The sequence below is a fragment of the Pseudorca crassidens genome, chromosome 12, assembly GCF_039906515.1.
Source record: "Pseudorca crassidens isolate mPseCra1 chromosome 12, mPseCra1.hap1, whole genome shotgun sequence".
Lineage (NCBI taxonomy): Eukaryota > Metazoa > Chordata > Mammalia > Artiodactyla > Delphinidae > Pseudorca > Pseudorca crassidens.
Genome location: NC_090307.1, coordinates 12,118,736 through 12,130,279, shown reverse-complemented (window position 1 = coordinate 12,130,279; position 11,544 = coordinate 12,118,736). Strand labels below are relative to the sequence as shown.

At 38.3% G+C, this 11,544-nt stretch overlaps 1 pseudogene; it reads left to right on the top strand.

The window, feature by feature from the left end:
* The first annotated feature begins 576 nt into the window (after nucleotides 1-576).
* On the top strand, nucleotides 577-1,811 carry LOC137204216 (tyrosine--tRNA ligase, mitochondrial pseudogene; annotated as a pseudogene).
* Nucleotides 1,812-11,544: the final 9,733 nt, after the last annotated feature.

Here is an 11,544-nt window from a genome sequence, read left to right as displayed (position 1 = left end):
TCAAGGATGTGGACTACCTTGAACTCTCATATACCGCTGGTGGAAATATAAGCGGTACAGCCACATTGGAAAATACTTGGTAGCTACTGCACTTATAAAGTTAGACATACACATACTATCACTCTATGGTACTAACCCAAAATAAGTGGAATTTATGTGTACAAAGATGTGTACATCAAAGTTCCTAACACCTTTATTTCCAGTAGTCCAAAACTGGAAACAGGATGTCTATCATCAGATGAATAAATGAACTAACTGTGGTATATTTATACCAAATTAAAAAATGGGTGCCACAAACTATTGACAAATATGAATGCATCTCAAAATTGTTATTCTAATTGAAAGAAGTCAGAAAAAAATATATATATAAGTAGAAAGAAGCTTTTGAGGGTGATAGAAATGTTTGCTATCTTGATTGTGGTGATTTTATATAGTATACACACACATACCAACACAACTGTACAATTTTCTATAGTTCTAATATAGTTTATTAAAACTTACCAAGTGGAATGCGGACTGAAGGATGTAGCTGGACCCTCCTCCAAATCCCAGCATTCTCTTCGTGCCTGCACCAAGATGGCGGCGCCCACGTTGCAGTCCTTTATCTCAGGCAGGTAGTTCGGTGCCCCAGGCCCTTCAGGAGTCTTTCCCCTGCGGCTGCGTGAGGCCCACTCTGGTGCTCAGGGGTGGCTGGCGGTGTAGGAGGCTCGGGGTCTGTTTTAGAAGTTCCTCCCCTAGAGGAGGGCAAAGCTAGAGCTCCCTGCGCTCTTCCACCGTGGAAGGCGGGCCACCCGAGCAGCCGGAAGCTAGGCGCGCACCAGGCGCCGGCTGCCGAGCGCGTGGGAAGCAACGAGCGCCCCGCATCGAAGGCTCCAAGCCTGTCTGCTCCTCACCAGCAGCTCTTCGCTGACGGGCGGGCCTGCAGCAGCTTCCCAGAGCGGCTCAGCTCAGCCCCGGGGCAGCCCCGAGCAACTGGGTGTGGGGGCGGGGTGCGGAGGCTGACGCTTGCGTAGGAGCGTCCGGGTCCGGATGCGGGTCGAGAACCGCGAGACCAGGAGCTTGGACGAGGTTTTACACCGGGCGCTGTAGGCCTAAGACCTCTGCTGCCTGTTCGAGCCCAGCTGGGTGCATCTGGTCAGCTGGGCAATATCATGTCCTGGTACGACTTCATCAACAAGTTGACTGGAGAAGACGGATCTGGAATCACTGTTCCCCTAATTACAAGTACACCCGGATCCAAACTGGGAAGTCTGCTGGCAGTGCTCTTTGGCTGAACAGTTAAGACACCTTGTTTTGAATTGTATCAGTTCTTTGTCAGGAAGCAAGATGATTGCGTAGAAAGGTAAAAGCTCCTCACTTTTCTGCCCCTTGCACAGATTGACCACATAGTGCAGCTTCGGGTCAAAGAGCCAGGAAATTGGCGTCCTCAGAAACGACTTGCTGCGGAAGTAGCAAAGCTTGTTCATGGACAAGAGGGGCTGGGTTCTGCTAAAAAATGTACACAAGCCCTTTGTTATAGTAGCACAAATGCACTGGAGGTCACGTCTGATCAAGAGTTGTTTAAAGAAACTTCATTTTCCGGATTAGTTCTTAACCTTGGGACAAGTGTCCTGGATACATGCTGCAAAGCAAATGCCATTCCAGGTGGTCCCCGAGGGTATTGGATTGCAGAAGGTGGAGTCGGTATTAATCACAGACAAGTAACAAATCCTGAGAGTGTTTTAGTTGTTGGACCACATGTTCTTAAGAATGGGCTTTCATTCTTAATGATGGAAAAGGGATCTTTACACCGTAAATGGCTTCAGCTCTGATGAAAAATCCTGTGGTTCAAACAGCCAATCATTCATTCTCGAGATGTAAGAAAGAACTTATGCCTCTGCTTATGCAAATCAAGACAACAGAGACTGGAGTATACTCTCGGCTTCACACTGTAAGTAATTTCATTATTTACGTAGGTTGGTTAATAATAAGTTGTTTATGTGATGATGGAGTATTTTATTTCCTGATCTGTAAACATCGACTACCATAGAAAACCATAATTTCCTGGGTTAATCTTTTTTCTTTTAAGTTATACTTCATGAAAATATTAAATGCTGTGTTTCCTCTCCTACCCTTCTTGCTCTATTTTTTGAAGTTGAGGAGAAACAATGAAAAAGAGGTAGTTTAAGGGATTGTGGATACTTTTTATCAGGTTTGTATCTCACTGGTCTTAGGGGTGTTTTATTGTTGTTCTAAAATTAGCAGTGCCTGTAGTGTCCACATTAGGAATGCAAAATCTAGTATTTGGAAACATAAATTTCTGATTTTTTCATTATTTAGGAAGTAAGTATAGTTCTTAAAAAGAAGAAAAGTATCGGATGAAACCATAGTTGTCATTAGAAATTACAATAGAAATCATTTCTTTTCAGAGAAAAGAACAAAAATCAGTACTTGACTTTTCAGAAGTTTGTAATTCAGTTTTGCAGTCCCTAGCCTGTTTCAGTATAGTTAAATTTATTCATCGCCTTAAAAAATGGAAAGTATCCAGTGGAAATTACTGAACTACAAAATCCATCTGATGAAATTAACAGCAACTTGGACACAAGTTAAAGATTCCAAGAATTTGAAGGCAAATTGATATGTTATTCAAACTGAATAACATAAAGAAAAAAAAACAAACAAAAAGACAGTAGTCTCAGTTTCGGGGCAGTATCAAGCTAGTTAATGTATATGTAATTGGAGTTTCAAAAGGAGAGGGAAAAACAAACAATTCAGGGATCAGAGGAAAACAAACAAAATTTACTTGTTTCAGTTGTTAAGTATTACAAAGAGAGAACTTTAGTATCAAAGTTAGTAAGTCTAAGTAGTAAGTGTAATAAGTATTAGAACTAATGTATTGCCTGCCTAGAGTGCTTTACCACCGCACCTAATTCATCTTCATATGCATCTCCAGTGTAACAACCCCCAATGGTTTTCTGACCTGCACTCCTCTCATAGACATTAATGCCTAGTCATTCCTTTGCAATGCTTAATTTTACAGTATTATACTTGTATCATTGCACACTTAACAATTTAGTGAAAGTTTTATTTACATTTTGTCTCAGCCACTATAAAACTAACTGGGACAATGTCTTATTTAAGTTTATTTATCTAGTATCTAGTACTATGAGCACATGGTCACTCTTCAGTGATTATTCATCAAGTAAAAGAAAGAATATAAGAAGATTCAAAATGGTAAAACACAAAGAAGGAAAATACCTAGAACTTATTACTATAAACCCTAAAGGGATATGAGAAATTACTCTGTAAAGGAAAAACAGGGCAAATTATTATGTACATTTTATAAATTTTTCCTGTGTTCCCTTAAAATTGATTTAGGGTATCATGGAAAACAGTCCACATCTTGAGCTGGTAGAGAGCATGGCTTGAGAATCAGAACAAATGAGTTGCTTAGTGTTTGTGTCTAAACACGTCTTTCATTGCAGTTTATCTTCCTTTTCTTGTCTGTTAAGAAGTTAAATTGGTTAGCATTGGTCTTTCATCTGTTCTAGTAACTTTAATCTATTTTGGGGTTAAACTGTTTTGTCTTCTTATTTTAAAATAATTTAAAAGCAATTGTCTCTAGCATGCAATGGGAGAGCTGCCTCACACAGGTGTCTGGCTGACCTGCGGAGGATGTAGTAGGTCTCCTCAGAGTCGTCTCCATCTAGGACAGGGACGTCTCATGAATGTGAAGTGATCTTCTGAGAGTTTCATTTTGAGGGAGAGGGACATGGTTTAAATGCCCTTTTTTGTTTTTTAGGGAATTTCCATATCACGTGCTTATAAAAGTTTCATTACAAAATGTGAGACTGGGATTTTTTGGGTAGCATCCCGTCTCTTGCTTCCTGTTTTAGGTAAATCACTACCTCATACTTGGACCATAGATGAGTATCATGCATGACCCATACAGTTAAAAAAAGAGGGGGCATAAAATGGCCTGTTGGTAGGGATGCTAAGTATCAGGTGGAGTGGACTACATGTTGTTTAATGTTCTTCCATTTCTAGGACTGTATGATGCTTAGGAATCAGGAATCTCAATGAAACAATGGACAATGCCATTAAATAATAATGCTGATGCAACGATAATTTTTAGAGAGTACTACTATCTAACACGTAGTGGCTAGAATTTTTAAAATTCTTTTAAATTCTAGCAAAATGTATGCTTATAACACATTTTTTTTTTCCCTCAGCATGATGCTTGTGGCATATATGTTTACTCTCCAGAGTTTCTGTGGAGACTTGGCACTGTGGTTTATTTTTGCTTTGTCTCTGTACTTATGTTTTCTCTCTTAGTAATTTTAGTTCTCCCAGTGAAAAAATTTATTCATGTTCTTCAAAAGTATAATCCTTGGATTTGGAGCAGTTGTCTCCTTTCTTGCCGTTATCTATCTGTCTAAGGACACTAAATACATGTCATCTTTCTTATTACGTGGACATTGCACAGGAGGATATAATTTATTAAATATTAAAGATCTTCAGGTATTTCTTCACGTTGTATTGCTTAGAATCGTAAAATCTAAAAGCTGGAATGATTTATCTAATGGTCTCATTTTATGTATTAGGGAACTGAGAGGGAGAGAATTGAAATAACTCATGCTAGATCTTAACGCCAGTTTGCAGCAGCCGCAGGAGTAGCTCATTCCCTCTTCACGTCTCTTTTGCCATCTCAGATAAGTTTGGTTTTTCCTCGTAGCCTTTTGGATCAGAGAAGACACTGTCTCTGTTCCCCCATTCACAGAATTGTTTGGATGAATAGGAAACTTTCTTGGCCATGGGTGAACTCAGGCTTCTCTCTTTGTCGCTGAGAAATCTGCCTTTGCAAACTGTGAATCACTGTGCAGCAGCTGCTTCCACAAAGAACACCTGGCTGGGATGTCTGTGCTTTGGTACCTTCTCCCCTCCTCCTACAGTTGTAGTTAAAGTAACAGGTTTTGACTTTTAAAGGTCACCCGTGGTTCTATACAGTAGCATCTTCCTCTTGGAGAGAAGTCCCTTTTTGGATTACCTGTGTTTTAACAACATGTAAACACCTATTTTTATGCTCTCTTTTGTCAAGTTGTGGCTAGAATTTAAAACATTACTTACTCTTTCCTATAGTAAGACCATCACTGTGGGGAAGACGTACACAATTCCCTTTTATCTCCCATTGGAGGTATACACACTAGCCAACCGGCAACTGTTACAATCTCACAACTGTGAGTTTCCAAACAACCTTACTCTGACATATGTTGTTTTGCTGTTGGACACTGTGCATTATCATCATCATAATTCTTGTGAAAGAAAAATGCATTAAGTGTAATACGGCCCAAATAGAATACAAAGTTTCTGCCTCCTGGGAACTTGTGTTTTAATGAATGCTGTTGTTTAACAAAACCTATTATGCCACAAGGTGTTCCAACTTTGCTGTGAAATAGGTTGATGAAAATGTTTTTTTTATAATAAATTGAGGAAAATAGAACAAGCAGAGGGACTGAGCAAGTTTCACTGAAAAGTAGAGTGTGTCTCAGTCAGAGTTTAGTGTATGGGTTCCTTTCATGTTTCCTTAAGGCAGAGATTAATAAAATGTTATAATTTCTCTAAATGATATTGACAAATATAACAATTTCTTTTTTTTATCATTTATTGCTCTAAATCTATCCATACTCATCATTACTTTTACTAGCACAATGGTGGATACTCAGTAAAGCAATTCATATGTACATTTAGAGGTTTTTGAAGCAAGGTTGGGGTTTGAATATGTTATTATATGCTTAAAGATATTGCTTAAAGATTGAATGGGTTCTCAAGTCCTGTCCTGCCAATTGGCCTCTCTTCCCATGAAATCGTCAAGGGAACTTTATAAAAGGAGCAAGAGGGAGTGAGAATCAACATGTATTTTATTGTCAACTAGGTAGGTACCAAATTCTAGTGAGCAGCTTGAGGCACATGCTTTTAGGTTGGAGGCCTGCATGGGCCACTATTTCCCTTAAGGTTTAAATCTCAGTTTTGAAAAAGTACAGTCCTCTGGTTGCCTGCACCATCTTGGAACCTGAAGGAATTGCCAGTATACTTAAATGTTCAAATGGAGAAAAACATAGCCAAAAATATCTTCCTTAGCTTGGTAGACTTGGGTCAGCTTATCTCTCCATTTTCTTCGGGAGCGGAGAGGGAAGAGAACACGGTTTCTGTAGTAAAGCCTTCTTGGGCCTTCTCATCACATAAAGGTAGACAGTACGTAGGTCATGTCTTTGTAGGAGGCCAGTAAATTCAGATGGTTTCTACACTTGGGTATATATGCCCTCAAATAATATTCCACATTCTGAAAAATGAGCTTAATGTGTTCTCCATTTTAAGAAAATACAGGAAAGGAATGTCAAGTGGCAGAAACTGAAGGAGAGATATTTTTCTAGAGTAGAGAGCCTCCCCTTTCCTTCTTCAGAACCAGACTCTACTGTATTAGACTGATGTTCAAAGAAATACTTTGTTATTACTTCCTTAGAATCATGGTGGTATAGTCAAGTCTTAAATTTTGTGTAGTGTACTTTCCTCATTAATGGGAGGTAGCTTCTGGGGATTTCTAAAATTGCATAAATACTTGAATGTTTCCAACAGTTTCTTTCCACATCTTTCCTTTGCGATTTACTTTCATTTCTTTCAATTCTCCATAACTTCTCTACATCACTAACAAATATCTGGAAGAAGTCAAAATAGAAGTCTTCAAGTCAATACTGCTAACTCTCATGAAAAATACAACTCTCTTCCATTTTACTAATAGAAGAGCCTCTCAGATCTTTACACATATATTGTTTTATCTCAGTTTATACACAAGTCTAACAGTCAAGATTATACAAGATCTCAGACTGTAGGCAATTAGGAGGAGCAAAGAAGAGGGGGAGACATACAGGATACTCACTGAGAATAGCAATGAATAGCTTACTAGCCAGAAGATAACCCTATGAAAAGCATATATAGTTACCCTAGAAATCATGGGGTTCAAGTCAGCTCCTATAGGAGTAAACCAACCTGAGGAGCAGTTGACTCCAGATTATCAGAGAGTTTGATACGCTCAATACTGTCTTCAAAAAAATCTGTAAAATATGAAATACAAATAAGTAATTATTTAATTTTACCTCTGTCTTAGAAATCACCTGAATGTAGAACCATATACCAATATTAAAAATAAAAATTATTAGTATATTGCAACAAGTGTTTATTTCATGATACAAGGTTTAGTTATTTGTAACAAGTATGACTAACTCTTTATTCATCATCCTAGATATATGAGAAATTGTGTATGAGAATAGAAAAAGGGGCTTCAGAAGAATAATAATGAAAATAGGGGCCTAAAGTCTAACAAGCCTGTGTTCAAATCCTGGCTTTGTTACTAAACTCTCATGCATTTCAGTTGCTTTACCTAATATCATTTTTGCAGGCATTTAATGCTTATTCCCATCATTTAGAGTTACTTTGATCATTAAGTGATAATTACTAGAGGCTATTTGGGCTGCCCACTGAGTAATCTAGAGTAGGGGAATAATGGATAATGGATATAGCTTTTTCAGTTTATCTCTAACTCAGTAATACAGGCCTTCAGAAGTAAGCACTTAGAGCCAGTCTCCTAAAAATAAACTTACTTATTAGAGTGGTGTGAATAAATGTGGGACATTGAGAAACTAACTGTTCTTCCTCTAGTGCCCTCTACTTTTGAACCTATAGCAGGCAGCATAATCTCATGGTACTGGCACTGTCCACGATAGAGTTGGCTGAGGATAGGTGCAAACTGGGTGATTTCTCTTTGATAAGTGGCTTGAAAAATGCTTATTTCCCAAATTCAGTCACTTATCTCAGGAAAGAGTCAGGATGCACCACAAGCCATCATCCAAGCAGACAGTATGTGCACCAGGGCAGTCCCACATCATGACTAAGATCCAGTTCTCTTAGCTCTTTTCCACTAAGTGTGTAGGCTATACTTCGAAACAAACCACGGTTGTTCCATCACAAATGATGTCTCTGAGGAGGTGTTATTGAAAACCAAAGCATTTTCTCCATTCAGCTGCTTTACTTTGCTTAATGCAACAATATTAGAAACACCAGGAATTAAAACATTACTGCTATTAGTTGATTTTTAACAGTGCAAGGTTGTCAGTGTTCATTTCGTCTGTTTGTTTTTGTAACTCAGAGTTCTTGCCTTCTATAAACACTTTGTACTTGTTCTTGCTTTTTTTCATATATGTTAAAGTGTTAAAATAACAGATACTTTTCCAAATTTGCCAAAGTTCAGTTACAAATATTAGATCATTTCTGTTTGACTATTAATTAATACTGTCCTGGTTTCTTGCTGCATCCTCAAGATGGGCTACAGAATTTATTGTGAGTACAATTGGACCCATTACATAATTTTGCTTTTTGTCTTAAAGGCCCAGTTTTAAAAATAGAATCAGAGAATTTCAGTCCCATATTAATGTATTGTTTTAAATCCTGGATGTGTTTACAGAATAGTTAACACTCACAAATAACTGTGTCAATAACTTTTGGTCAAACACTGCTGTCAAAGTGACAGTTTTTCATTTGCAAAGTTAAGATGTCCCATTCTTAAACAAACACCTTTATCTCAATACTGGGACAATGAGAACTGATAAATTCAATCATGCAGTATCCTGGTTGCTGAATATCAAAGTCAAAAAGCTAATTAAGTCATCTGAGGACACGTGTGTGAAAGCAAGGGGAAAACAGTCTCTAGGATAAGCACATAGCAAATTGCAGAAAACTTCCAGCTTCAGAGAAGTGCCAACATGCGCATTAAGATAAGTGCTGGGGCTTCCCTGGTGGCGCAGTGGTTGAGAGTCTGCCTGCCGATGCAGGGGACACGGGTTCGTGCCCCGGTCCGGGAAGATCCCACATGCTGCGGAGCGGCTGGGCCCGTGAGCCATGGCCGCTGAGCCTGCGCGTCCGGAGCCTGTGCTCCGCAACGGGAGAGGCCACAACAGTGAGAGGCCCGCGTACCACAAAAAAAAAAAAAAAAAAGATAAGTGCTGTTAAAATATTAAGCATCAATTTGTACCAGCCTTGCGTTTCTTAAATCTATAGGGACACCACAGTGAAGGAAGGGCATGTATGGACCTCAGGAACAAGAGATTCTCAGTATTACTCTTTTCACTGTCAATTTTGATAATGTATATCATTGTAGAAAAGTCAGAATTAAAAAAAGAAAAAAGAAAGAAAAGACTATCTCTATACTTCTACAATCCAGAGATAGATATCCTTTGTTAACATTTTGGCAAACAGTGCCACTGAAGTGCTTATTTTTCATATATCCATTTATATTTTAAAATTTGACATCTTTAGGAATATTTAAATACATCATAATCTTTTACTTTATATTACTCTGTCTTTGCAAACATCATTAAATCTTTTTTTTAATTTCTTGAAAACTGTAATTGTACTATATTTGGGTATTTAATTTGGTCCACTGGTTTGCTATTACAAACTTGAGAATCCCTGTGCACACATTTATACACATAGTATTTCTAGAATTAGAATTAATGGGTCAAAGAATATTTCAGGTTTTTAGCACATATTGACTTTTTCTCTGGATAGCTTGTGTGCATTTATGTTTCTGCTGGACAGAAATGCTTTACCACTTATTTACCTTCACTGGGTCTTATTAACATTTCTCTCAGACTTTTTTTTAAATCTTAGAGTTGCGTTTTATGATTCTTATTTTTTTAAAACTTGTTAAGATGTGGTTTTGGCCCAGTATGTGGTCTATCTTAGTGAATGTTCCAAAATACGAATACCGGTCGCACTCGCATCAGCATTGTACAAGAGTGTTGTTTCATATCCTCACCAAATGTAGGTTTTAGTTTAACTTGTTCTGGTGTATGCATAAAGGAATATTACTGTAGTCTTAATTTGTATGCCTGCCTTAGGTTGAGTTTCTTTTTGAAAGCAGAACCTAAAAAAATAACTTATGTGCAGGATGCAATTCAAGGAAGTAAGAATGAAGGATCTTTGAGAGTGATTGAAAAATGAAAACCCAGTGTAAGTGTGTGTTACAAAATCACCTTTGTGGGAAGCTAGGGCTTGTCCAGGACCTTCTGAAGAGTGTACAGAATGCCACTCAGTATTGTCTGCTCAAGGATCAACTAGGAGGACAATTATTTATTGACTCTAGTCCTCCTTTGGTAGAGGGTTACCCCAGCCTCTTTGTACTTCTGTACTTGCTCAGCAGGCTTTTATTAGCATTCTTGATATTGGAGAAGCCCTGGAGCAGATAGAAATACATGACACACTCTTAAGGCAAGATGCTGTCTGAGCAAGGCTGAAAGACATGGATGAAATTAGTGTTAAATTAGAAGAGATATAGGCAGGAGCACAATGGCCTCTATTGCAATTTCAGTGATAACTAATGGAGTAAAGCAAGTGTTGTGTTTATTGACCATTTGGACTTGCCTTCTAAAAAATGATACATGAAGCTTCTTGCATGTTGTTTTATGATATTTCTGTGTAGTTTACTTTTAATTTGTAGAAATGTTTTATAAATTGCAGTTATAAGTGCTTTATCACTTACATGTATTGCAAATATTTCAGCTTGCCTTTTTACTTTCTTAACATGAGTTTTCTGAACAGAAGATCCTGTTTTAATGTAGTCCAATCTATCAAGCTTTGTATTTGTAGTTAGTTATTTTCATGTCCCACTTAAGGAATCTTTTCCTGTCAAAAATTTATGGAAATATATTATTAATAGAAGGCTTTTTCTTGTCTTTCATGATTAGCTCTACAATCCTCCTGTATTGAGTTTTGTGTATGATATATTACATCATAGAATAATACATATAATACATATATTACATATGTAATACATATATATATATATATTCTGCTCAAACTCCTCTTTTCTCCTTCTACAGGGATCTCTTCTCTATCCCTATCCCCATATAAGTGGAAACCTTGAAATTAGTAACTTTCTTACAAGACCCAGATTTCCTTGCCACAATTGTTTGGATCAGTTACAGAGGCTTTTTCTAAATTATCGATTGTTTTTCTGGTAGTGGATGCTGTAAAATGAAAAGATTGGGTTCTACCAGTGGCTGTGTTTTCCTTTGTGTTTAAGAGGTAATGAGTAGACGGGCTTCCCTGGTGGTGCAGATGGTTAAGAATCTACCTGCCAAGGCAGGGTACATGGGTTCAAGCACTGGTCTGGGAAGATCCCACATGCCGCGGAGCAACTAAGCCTGTGTGCCACAACTACTGAGCCTGCGCCCTAGAGCCCATGAGACACAACTACTGAGCCCGCGTGCTGCTGCCACTGAAGCCCACGCGCCTAGAGCCCGTGCTCTGCAGCAAGAGAAGCCACCGCATTGAGAAGCCCACGCACCACAATGAAGGGTAGCCCCCGCTGGGCGCAACTAGAGAAAGCCCACGCGCAGCAATGAAGACCCAATGCGACCAAAAAATAAATAAATAAATATTTAAAAAATCTATCCTTAAAAAAAAAAAAAGAGATAATGAGGAGAGAATTGAGGGGGTGGTGGAAGAAGGGAG